The following is a 12,453-nucleotide window of genomic DNA, read 5'->3' on the forward strand; positions in this document are numbered from 1 at the left end:
CGGTCTGTTTTCTGGTGTGCTTTATAGCTTCCTGGTCCATGACGTCACCCGCCTATGACGTCTCGCTCTTCCATTGGACTGATTATACACGTGCTTCACGACGCAATCACGCAGAGCGTTCCCACCGCGTCTCAATGCAGCGTCTCGTTCCCTCTCAGGGAACCAGGGTTACATACGTAACCTGAGAAGTTTCTTTTTTCCCACTCGTTGACTTCATAACTTGGGCTTATAGGGAATGTTTCGTGCTATAGAATCCCCCGTGCGGCCGCAGCCCTTTCACCAGCTGAGTGCGCCCTGCTATCCGTGATCCGAGCTCGGAGCCTGTGACACAACGCTGTTACTCTTAGGTATGTTGCTATACTGAGTGATAGTTGAATGTTTAATGTGGGATATATTTGTAGATGGACATCCTGTGCATTTTAGGGAGTGCTGTTTAACCGGGGGTGAGGCTGCCAGTTGCCTACATCGACGCAGAACATCTGCTGCTTTGCTTATGCTTTTTGTGTTACGTGTTTTTTTACGTATTTTCGTCGTACCCGGCTGCCTTTTCACACGGGACCAAGGATTATTAAACCTGTGGTTAACAGGCGGCTGGCTTGCGTGTTACATCGTTGCTTGTTTAACACTGTTTGATTCTCCTTTCTGTCATTGTTGTGAATCAGTGTTTGAGTGTAGACTGTTCAATGAACTGACACCAGTTTCATTGTTTGTTTTGTGTTTCTTTCTTTCTTTTGAATTCCTATATGGAGGCCTTTTCTTGCTGCTGATATCCAAGAGGATTGGCCAAATTGTGATTGTTTTTCTTTTGTTTTAACTTTTTATGTGATTTGTCCACATTGACTGAAGATCTTGAAGTGGTTGATCCATAGGGCAATCTTGTCCCATTGTTGTGGATGTTTTATCCATGTTTGATTGTTTATTTTGATGTATTGAGTCTCTGTTCATATTGCTAACTCCAGTACTACCTTGGGCTTTAGAACGGATGGCTTATTAGACCTTGATTATAGTCTTTTTTTGTTTTGTTTTGTGTGTGTAATTTTGTTTTAACTGCCATGTGTCTGTCCTTTGTCCAGGTGCTGAGAACTGCCAGTGGGAGCAGTGCCCCTTGCGGTGGCGGGTCCCTTGGCGTGTGCTGTGGCTGTGTGTTCACCAAGTGTGGTCATTTCCCTTGTGTGTGTGTGAAATTTGACACGTGTGATTGGGGTGTTTTTCATGGATGCTCATTGCTCGAGCCACTAGCCTCCCACTGGTAAGATTCCGCTCTATTGCCCTCCTATCGTGTGTGTGTGCGCGTTGCGAATAGAGTATAGTGAGTGGAGTGAATATTGAGTGTGTGTTTTGTTATTTGATTTGGTGTACAGTGTATGTTGTTTGTTATGAAATCTTAATCATTGTGGTAGTGAAAATAAAGTCTGTTTTTGTACTGGACCACGGTCTCTGGCTATCCATCAACGAACTTGAGTGCCTGGTTGAACTAAATACTTAATTCTTTGGGTGTAAGTCCCATCGTGGCGTAGTCTGCTAACTGCCTGGGCTTAAGCCCTGAAATCTGTATCCCTTTATGCCACACTGACATTGACGCACGCATACACGGGTTGACAGAGCGCACCTGCGATGGCGTAATATTAGTCGCAATATTTGATTATTAAATAATTATATTGAATGATCAATCATCAATACATATTATAATCTAGCCGTTTAATTACATCAAACCTTTCCTCTGGGTGAGGATGCTTGCGTTTTTTGAATGCCATTGCACAGTCTGTCATGCCGGTGTCTATATGACACAGCAGACACGTCTTGCAGCCTATTGTAGTTAACGATTAATTGATTAATTGATCGTTAATTTAAACGAATTTGTGGAAATTGACATCCCTACTTTATACCACACAATACACCATTATGGAATAATAGATATATTACGGTTAGAAACAAATCACTGTATGACAAGAACTGGATGGAGAAAGTTATTTGGTCAGTGTCCCATTTAATTGATAGTAATAGTGGAATTATATCATATGAAAATTGCTGTGTTAAATATAATCTAATTTGCAATCGGGCCAAATTTGAATCTTTTACTAAAGCCATCCCTAATTCTGTTGTATATCTAAAGAAATTCTCTTTTATTTTGTCTCTATGATCCCACATCTCCCAGCACTTTCAGTTGAAGGCCGTGATTTTAAAAGGAAGCCAACTTTCAAACAAAACTGTTGGAAATAAATTCAACAACATTTTATATCCTATAATAGCTTATAGAAAACTAAGTGTCACATAATTTTTCAAAAGATACCATTCACATACTTAGAACCAAATATTTAAAATTCCCTTTACCTCCCAAAGTTAAAGAAATTAATTTTCAAAATTTTAAATGGCATATATCCATCGAGTAGCCTAAATATTTTACGACTGGGATTTGACTAAAATAAAATGTTTGTTTTGTGATGATATTGCAACCAGGGATCATTTGTTTTTTTTTACTGTATGTATGTGGAGGCCTTATGGTCTGATATTTATGACTGGCTTTACCCAAAGATACCTCACCTCAAAGACTTCACTGCAAAAGACATTATCTATGGACTTATAATGAACAATAACAAAGATAATTCCTGGTTAACAATATCCTCATGCTTGGAAAATTTGATGTAGCCTACACAAATCTAAGTACCTAAAGTTAAAACCAATTTGCTGTGCATTTCATGGTGAATTTGTTTCTTATACAAAAGCTCTCAAAGAGATAAAAAAAGAAATACGCAATTAGTCTTTTTTTTTCCATCATAGAAGAATATGATTTAAAAGAAAAACCTCGGCCCCTTAATTTTTTTTACTAATATGATTTCCTAGCCTGACGTCATCATACTCAGATTCTACGGCTGTGATTATGGGGGTCTACAGCTTATGATTATCAACCAAGGGGGTAATCCATCAGCCGAAACTGAAGCCTCGCGGGGGGCCGCCATTATAGCAGAACTTCACCTGCTATTAGCATTCCATTGACTCCCATTCATTTTGGCGTCACTTTGACAGCGAATAACTTTACATCTGAGGTGTCAAAAGACTTAATTTGTCCATTATTTATTTTTAAAGAAACACGACAATGTATAAAAAGCTATATTACTTTGTATCGTATGTTATGGCCCCGTAGAAGCCGTTTTTGTAAAAATAGGCTAACGATTGCATCATAACCACGCGACATTCTGTCGCACAATAGAGAAACTACCGAATAGACAGGAGGAGAAGCTCGCAGGCAATCATCTACTGTCTATGAGGCAATCGGGGGGACATAGAGGGATAAAGTCAAGGGAGAAGCCCATAGATAGAGAGTCCATAAAAGCAACAGGACAAAATATTTCAAAAACGTTTTTGAGGAATTAGGTGATTCAGATTTTCTCAGTTGAAATCAAGGGGGTCGCTGTGTCCAATTCTTTTACTGTCTATGGTTTCAACCGAACCAGGAAAGAAAATGCCTCTGCACTCAATTGGATCGACAAATGCCTTGATCGAGGTTCTCTGTTCCTCTTTTAAAATGAATGCGCTGTCTACATCTTCTAAAACAGACGCGGTGGCTGAATCTGCACATCTAAATTCTCCAGCGGCAGCCATTCTTTGTTGTAAACGAATTCAACCCAAGCGCTCTTTGGTGACGTGGATAATTACGTTACGGCTTATCATCTGTCCATCATCTTATAAAGCCCACCCTGACAATTTGATTGGTCCAGACCAATCAAATATTTGTTTTATATACTCCGCTTCGCCTTCGCGTCGTGCCTAACAATGCCATTCAGCCGTGACTTGTTCACAATACAGCACAGCCTCTCGTACTATATTGCTTAACAAGTTTTTTACACCCGTGTCAATTGTCAAAGCAGACATTATAAACAACAAGTGGGGAATGTATCTATCTCTATAGATTAAACTAAAACACAGAACTTACCAGCTGTCACAGAACGCTCTACCACACCTCCTTCTGGCGTCATTAGATCCCTTTCTCCTGAGTATTAAGACTTCAACTCCCATCTCCCCTCTCTGCACTCATCACCATCCAGCCCTGCTGAATTCCCTCATCATCTTCAGCTTTATCACCTGTTGCTCCTTATCCTCCCTTTATATAGACTGCTTGCTCTTTTGTTCTCTGTGAAGTATTGATTTGCCTATCTGTCTGTGTTGCACTACTCTGTTATCTCTGGACCTTCGATCTCTGACCTGGACTGCTTCACGTACTCTCGCACCTTCGCTGCCTGTCCTGACCTTGGCCTGTGTTTCGCTTGGATTATTGGATTGCCCCTCTACTAACGCCAGCCTGAGTATACCACTTATGCCTGCCTGAGTTCTCTTCTATTGCCAGCTTGAGCTTATGTCAGCTGTCCTCGTTTTTGTTACCTGTGTTAATAAACTTCTGCAAATGGATCTTACTGCCTCAGCCTCCACATCACAGAATACTTCACCAACACAAGATCCAGCAGACTTTCACCGCCTCGCCAACGAGGTTTCCTCTCAAGCATCTGAGCTGGCCACACATCGTCAGCAGTTGGTCAAACTTACCTCTCACCGAGGAGCTTGTGAGGTCTGTTCGGGCGTTATCCCCGCAGTTTGCGGCCGCTAATCAGGCTCAGGCTCCCGCTCCCGCTCCCGCTGCACCTGCACCTTCTCAGCCAGTCGTGAGTACCTCTTCCAACAATCCCAGATTGTCACTTCCCGAAAAGTACAATGGATCACCCACCACGTGTAAAGGTTTCCTCATGCAATGTGAAATTTATTTCAACCAGTCCCGGGAGCACGTCACGGATGAGAGCCGTATCTCCTTTGTATGCTCGCTTCTCACTGGAAGGGCGCTGGAGTGGGCAACGGCGATGTGGTCAGGAGGTCAGCTTTCGTCTTTTACTTATGATGTTTTTGTTACCCACTTCAGAGAAGTATTTGAACATCCCGCGGGAGGAAAGGAGCCTGGGGAACAACTGCTCGCTCTACGTCAAGGAAGTTCCACTGCAGCAGATCACACTCTCTCCTTCCGAACGCTTGCGGCTCAAACTAACTGGGGGGAGGAACCACTGAAGCTTCTGTATCGAAAGGGATTAAATGCGGACCTTCAGGGAGAGTTGGCGTGTCGTGACGATGGTAAGACCCTCAATCAAATCATGGATCTCGCCATTCGTCTCGACAATCTGATCCGGGCTCGACGCACACCATTCAGATCCTGTTTGAATATCGAGTCCCATACTAGTCCAGAGCCTGAGCCGATGCAGATCGGTTATACTCGCATCACCCCCGCTGAACGCGAGAGAAGACGACGCAACCATCTGTGCATGTACTGCGGACAAGCCGGTCATCTGAGGGCTTCCTTTCCTGTAAGACCCGCATCTCGAGATCCCGCTGCGGTGAGTTTTTGTTTACCCTCTCCTAATTCATTCATCGTAGAGAGTGCACTAAATATCAATGAGAGAGTTATTAAATTGGGGGCTTTAATCGATTCGGGTGCTGCTGGAAATTTCATTGACTTAGCGTTTGCCAATACTCATCACCTCTCTCTTCTCCCTTGTGAACCACGTGTGACAGTGGCAGCGTTAGATGGGCGCCCCCTGGGGACAGGAGAGGTTTAGTTCACCACGCAATCTCTCACTCTCTGCATTGGTTCGCAGCACACAGAATCAATTCAGTTTTTTACAATCAACTCGCCTCTTCATCCTGTGATCCTGGGATTTCCCTGGCTGGAGAAACATAACCCACAAATTTCCTGGGTAGAGAGGAGAATTGTTCAGTGGTCCCCCTTTTGTCAAGAGAGTTGCATGTCCGCTGTCCAGGGTTCTGAAAATAACTGCAGGTCCGCTGTTCAGAGTCTGGAGACGGGCTCGCTCTCTCCCAAGGATTTATGTCTCCATGAGTTACCCAAAGTTTACCATGATTTAGCCCTGGCATTCAGCGAGAGGGAGGCTTCACATTTACTGAGGCTATGAATTCGTACATAGAGGAGCAGCTTGCCAAGGGTTTCATCACCACCTCTACGTCTCCAGCATCTGCCGGTTTCTTTTTGGTAAAAAAGAAGGATGGGGGTCTCCGGCCATGCATTGACTTTCGGGGCCTCAATGAATTAACGGTCAAATACCGCTATCGCCACTCGTTCCAGCTGCCCTGGAGATGCTTTGCACTGCCCGATATTTCACCAAACTTGACCTACGGAATGCATATAATTTAATTCGCATTCGGAGGGGTGATGAGTGGAAGACGGCTTTTTCCACAACTTCCGGCCACTATGAATATCGGGTAATGCCGTTCGGACTTTCTAACAGTCCCTCCGTTTTTCAAGCCTTTGTCAATGAGATTTTCCGGGACCTGCTCAATCGGAGTGTTATTGTATACATTGATGACATCGTAATTTTTTCCGAAACCCTCGAAGCACACATCAAGGATGTACGTGTCGTCCTTCAGCGTCTAATTGAGAACCAATTATATGCCAAAATCCAGAAGTGCGCATTTCATCAGACACGCATCGCTTTTCTGGGTTACGTCATCAGTGCCGAGGGAGTGCTTATGGATGACAGCAAAGTCCAAGCGGTTGTTAACTGGCCTCAACCCACATCAGTGAAGGAGTTACAGTGCTTCTTGGGCTTTGCCAATTTTTACCGCAGATTCATTCGTAATTTCAGCATGATTGTGGCTCCGCTCACATCCCTGCTTCAGGGAGGAGGAAGAGGTTTCCGTTGGTCCCCGGAGTGCAGTTCGGCGTTTGAATGGTTGAAAGCAAAATTCACCACAGCCCCCATTCTCCGTCATCCAGATCCGGAGAAGGAGTTTATTGTAGAGGTGGATGCCTCTAACAATGGTGTGGGTGCGACAAAGGCCGCCTTCATAGCCAGGAGTTCCCGATCGCCCACATCATAATTGCGTTCAGCTGCATTGAGCTTGCGTGAGTGGAAAGCACATGGATACATTTTAGCGGGACTACCATGGCGTTGAGACAGGACGCCATGGTAGTCCCGCTAAAATGTATCCATTTGCTTTCCACTCACGCAAGCTCAATGCAGCTGAACGCAATTATGATGTGGGCGATCGGGAACTCCTGGCTATGAAGGCAGCCTTTGAAGAGTGGAGACACTGGTTAGAGGGTGCGCTCAAGCCCTTCACAGATCTCACTGACTACAGAAATCTGGAATACATCAGATCTGCCAAACGTCTGAATGCTCGCCAGGCTCGTTGGTCCCTCTTCTTTTCCAGATTTAATTTTAAAATCACCTATCGGCCGGGCTCGAAGAACGGAAAGGCAGACGCCCTATCTCGTCAATTTGACAGCCTCTGGGAACCTTCTAAACCAGAATTTATCCTGCCCTCCACTCTCATTGTTGCACCCGTACAGTGGGATATAATCTCTGAAATCACTGTGTCTCAGCAAAGACATCCAATTCCACCTGAATGCCCCACGGATCGTCTGTATGTCCCCCTCGAACTCCGTAACCGAGTTCTTCAATGGGTTCATTGCACCCCTTGCGCTGGACATCCGGGTATTGCAGCCACCACTCAGTTGGTCTCTAATCTCTTTTGGTGGTCTTCACTTCGATCTGATGTCATAAAGTTTGTACATCAATGTACCACTTGTAACACTGTCAAGTCATCTCACCTGAAACCTGCTGGTCTCTTACAGCCTCTGCCAGTACCACAACGTCCCTGGTCCCACATCGCCATAGATTTTGTCACGGATCTGCCATGATCTCAGGGGTTTACTACTATCCTCTCAGTAGTCGATCGCTTCTCGAAGTCCTGCCGTTTCATCCCTTTGGCTGGCCTCCCCACAGCGCTTCAGACCGCAGAGGCGCTCCTCAATCAAGTTTTCCGTCTCTTCGGTCTTCCCGAGGACATCATCACTGATCGGGGTCCGCAGTTCACCTCTCGTGTTTGGAAGGAACTTTGCTCCAAGCTCAATATCAACGTCAGCCTCACCTCTGGATACCATCCTCAGGCCAATGGGCAGGTTGAACGGCTTAACCAAGACCTCACTCGCTTCCTGCGGACTTATTGCCACCAAAATCAGCAGGACTGGAGCCGCTTTCTGGTCTGGGCAGAGTATGCCCATAACTCCCTGCTTAAACCGGCCACAGGATTGACTCCCTTTCAATATGTTTTAGGGTTCCAGCCTCCTCTATTCCTGTGGACAGGAGAACCATCGGACCTCCCAGCAGTGGACACTTGGCTCCGTCGTAGTGAAGCTACCTGGGATACTGCTCATGTCCATTTGCAGAGTGCCATCCGCCACTATCAGCATTATGCGGATCGGAGAAGGCGTGGCGGTCCTCAGTATCGTCCCGGCCAGTCGGTGTGGCTCTCCACCCGAGACTTGCGTCTGAAGCTGCAAAGCAAAAAGCTATCCCCTCGGTTCATTGGACCGTTTAAAATTCTGCGCCAAATCTCTCCCGTCTCTTTTCGATTGGCTCTGCCTGCTCATTACAAAGTCTCACCCACTTTTCATATGTCTCTTTTCAGACCCGCGGCTACCCCCAGGAGAGAGGAGGTCCAGGAGGAGAGCGTACCCGTGCAGGCTCCCCCCATTGAGGTCGGAGGCGCAGAGGCTTACCGGGTGCGAGATGTCCTGGACTCCAGACGCTGCGGCGGGTCTTTGCAATATCTTATTGACTGGGAGGGCTATGGACCGGAGGAACGCTCTTGGGTCCAGGCCCAGGATATCCTGGATCCCGCATTGCTTACCAACTTCCACCGTAACCATCCTGATCGACCTGCTCCCAGACCCCGGGGAAGACCTCGTCGACATCCAGGACCTCGCTTCCGGAGCCGCTCGCAGGGGGGGGCTCTGTCACAGAACGCTCTACCACACCTCCTTCTGGCGTCATTAGATCCCTTTCTCCTGAGTATTAAGACTTCATCTCCCATCTCCCCTCTCTGCACTCATCACCATCCAGCCCTGCTGAATTCCCTCATCATCTTCAGCTTTATCACCTGTTGCTCCTTATCCTCCCTTTATATAGACTGCTGGCTCTTTTGTTCTCTGTGAAGTATTGATTTGCCTATCTGTCTGTGTTGCACTACTCTGTTATCTCTGGACCTTCGATCTCTAACCTGGACTGCTTCACGTACTCTCGCACCTTCGCTGCCTGTCCTGACCTTGGCCTGTGTTTCGCTTGGATTATTGGATTGCCCCTCTACTAACGCCAGCCTGAGTATACCACTTATGCCTGCCTGAGTTCTCTTCTATTGCCAGCTTGAGCTTATGTCAGCTGTCCTCGTTTTTGTTACCTGTGTTAATAAACTTCTGCAAATGGATCTTACTGCCTCAGCCTCCACATCACAGAATACTTCACCAACACAAGATCCAGCAGACTTTCACCGCCTCGCCAACGAGGTTTCCTCTCAAGCATCTGAGCTGGCCACACATCGTCAGCAGTTGGTCAAACTTACCTCTCACCGAGGAGCTTGTGAGGTCTGTTCGGGCGTTATCCCCGCAGTTTGCGGCCGCTAATCAGGCTCAGGCTCCCGCTCCCGCTCCCGCTGCACCTGCACCTTCTCAGCCAGTCGTGAGTACCTCTTCCAACAATCCCAGATTGTCACTTCCCGAAAAGTACAATGGATCACCCACCACGTGTAAAGGTTTCCTCATGCAATGTGAAATTTATTTCAACCAGTCCCGGGAGCACGTCACGGATGAGAGCCGTATCTCCTTTGTATGCTCGCTTCTCACTGGAAGGGCGCTGGAGTGGGCAACGGCGATGTGGTCAGGAGGTCAGCTTTCGTCTTTTACTTATGATGTTTTTGTTACCCACTTCAGAGAAGTATTTGAACATCCCGCGGGAGGAAAGGAGCCTGGGGAACAACTGCTCGCTCTACGTCAAGGAAGTTCCACTGCAGCAGATCACACTCTCTCCTTCCGAACGCTTGCGGCTCAAACTAACTGGGGGGAGGAACCACTGAAGCTTCTGTATCGAAAGGGATTAAATGCGGACCTTCAGGGAGAGTTGGCGTGTCGTGACGATGGTAAGACCCTCAATCAAATCATGGATCTCGCCATTCGTCTCGACAATCTGATCCGGGCTCGACGCACACCATTCAGATCCTGTTTGAATATCGAGTCCCATACTAGTCCAGAGCCTGAGCCGATGCAGATCGGTTATACTCGCATCACCCCCGCTGAACGCGAGAGAAGACGACGCAACCATCTGTGCATGTACTGCGGACAAGCCGGTCATCTGAGGGCTTCCTTTCCTGTAAGACCCGCATCTCGAGATCCCGCTGCGGTGAGTTTTTGTTTACCCTCTCCTAATTCATTCATCGTAGAGAGTGCACTAAATATCAATGAGAGAGTTATTAAATTGGGGGCTTTAATCGATTCAGGTGCTGCTGGAAATTTCATTGACTTAGCGTTTGCCAATACTCATCACCTCTCTCTTCTCCCTTGTGAACCACGTGTGACAGTGGCAGCGTTAGATGGGCGCCCCCTGGGGACAGGAGAGGTTTAGTTCACCACGCAATCTCTCACTCTCTGCATTGGTTCGCAGCACACAGAATCAATTCAGTTTTTTACAATCAACTCGCCTCTTCATCCTGTGATCCTGGGATTTCCCTGGCTGGAGAAACATAACCCACAAATTTCCTGGGTAGAGAGGAGAATTGTTCAGTGGTCCCCCTTTTGTCAGGAGAGTTGCATGTCCGCTGTCCAGGGTTCTGAAAATAACTGCAGGTCCGCTGTTCAGAGTCTGGAGACGGGCTCGCTCTCTCCCAAGGATTTATGTCTCCATGAGTTACCCAAAGTTTACCATGATTTAGCCCTGGCATTCAGCGAGAGGGAGGCTTCACATTTACTGAGGCTATGAATTCGTACATAGAGGAGCAGCTTGCCAAGGGTTTCATCACCACCTCTACGTCTCCAGCATCTGCCGGTTTCTTTTTTGTAAAAAAGAAGGATGGGGGTCTCCGGCCATGCATTGACTTTCGGGGCCTCAATGAATTAACGGTCAAATACCGCTATCCGCTGCCACTCGTTCCAGCTGCCCTGGAGATGCTTTGCACTGCCCGATATTTCACCAAACTTGACCTACGGAATGCATATAATTTAATTCGCATTCGGAGGGGTGATGAGTGGAAGACGGCTTTTTCCACAACTTCCGGCCACTATGAATATCGGGTAATGCCGTTCGGACTTTCTAACAGTCCCTCCGTTTTTCAAGCCTTTGTCAATGAGATTTTCCGGGACCTGCTCAATCGGAGTGTTATTGTATACATTGATGACATCCTAATTTTTTCCGAAACCCTCGAAGCACACATCAAGGATGTACGTGTCGTCCTTCAGCGTCTAATTGAGAACCAATTATATGCCAAAATCCAGAAGTGCGAATTTCATCAGACACGCATCGCTTTTCTGGGTTACGTCATCAGTGCCGAGGGAGTGCTTATGGATGACAGCAAAGTCCAAGCGGTTGTTAACTGGCCTCAACCAACATCAGTGAAGGAGTTACAGCGCTTCTTGGGCTTTGCCAATTTTTACCGCAGATTCATTCGTAATTTCAGTATGATTGTGGCTCCGCTCACATCCCTGCTTCAGGGAGGAGGAAGAGGTTTCCGTTGGTCCCCGGAGTGCAGTTCGGCGTTTGAATGGTTGAAAGCAAAATTCACCACAGCCCCCATTCTCCGTCATCCAGATCCGGAGAAGGAGTTTATTGTAGAGGTGGATGCCTCTAACACTGGTGTGGGTGTGACAAAGGCCGCCTTCATAGCCAGGAGTTCCCGATCGCCCACATCATAATTGCGTTCAGCTGCATTGAGCTTGCGTGAGTGGAAAGCACATGGATACATTTTAGCGGGACTACCATGGCGTCCTGTCTCAACCTCATGGTAGTCCCGCTAAAATGTATCCATGTGCTTTCCACTCACGCAAGCTCAATGCAGCTGAACGCAATTATGATGTGGGTGATCGGGAACTCCTGGCTATGAAGGCAGCCTTTGAAGAGTGGAGACACTGGTTAGAGGGTGCGCTCAAACCCTTCACAGATCTCACTGACTACAGAAATCTGGAATACATCAGATCTGCCAAACGTCTGAATGCTCGCCAGGCTCGTTGGTCCCTCTTCTTTTCCAGATTTAATTTTAAAATCACCTATCGGCCGGGCTCGAAGAACGGAAAGGCAGACACCCTATCTCGTCAATTTGACAGCCTCTGAGAACCTTCTAAACCAGAATTTATCCTGCCCTCCACTCTCATTACTGCACCCGTACAGTGGGATATAATCTCTGAAATCACTGTGTCTCAGCAAAGACATCCAATTCCACCTGAATGCCCCATGGATCGTCTGTATGTCCCCCTCGAACTCCGTAACCGAGTTCTTCAATGGGTTCATTGCACCCCTTGCGCTGGACATCCGGGTATTGCAGCACTCAGTTGGTCTCTAATCTCTTTTGGTGGTCTTCACTTCGATCTGATGTCATAAAGTTTGTACATCAATGTACCACTTGTAACACTGTCAA

The 12,453-nt window shown here is 46.9% G+C and overlaps 1 long non-coding RNA gene across 1 annotated transcript; it reads left to right on the forward strand.

The window, feature by feature from the left end:
• The first annotated feature begins 219 nt into the window (after nucleotides 1–219).
• LOC143757099 (uncharacterized) lies at nucleotides 220–703 on the forward strand. The gene is made up of 2 exons (XR_013210393.1): nucleotides 220–347; nucleotides 424–703. It is a non-coding gene; the product is annotated as an uncharacterized LOC143757099 (long non-coding RNA).
• The last annotated feature ends 11,750 nt before the right edge of the window (nucleotides 704–12,453 follow it).

Source organism: Siphateles boraxobius, unplaced genomic scaffold (genome assembly GCF_051911475.1).
Source record: "Siphateles boraxobius isolate OS27281-9 unplaced genomic scaffold, OSU_SipBor_1 3, whole genome shotgun sequence".
Classification (NCBI taxonomy): domain Eukaryota; kingdom Metazoa; phylum Chordata; class Actinopteri; order Cypriniformes; family Leuciscidae; genus Siphateles; species Siphateles boraxobius.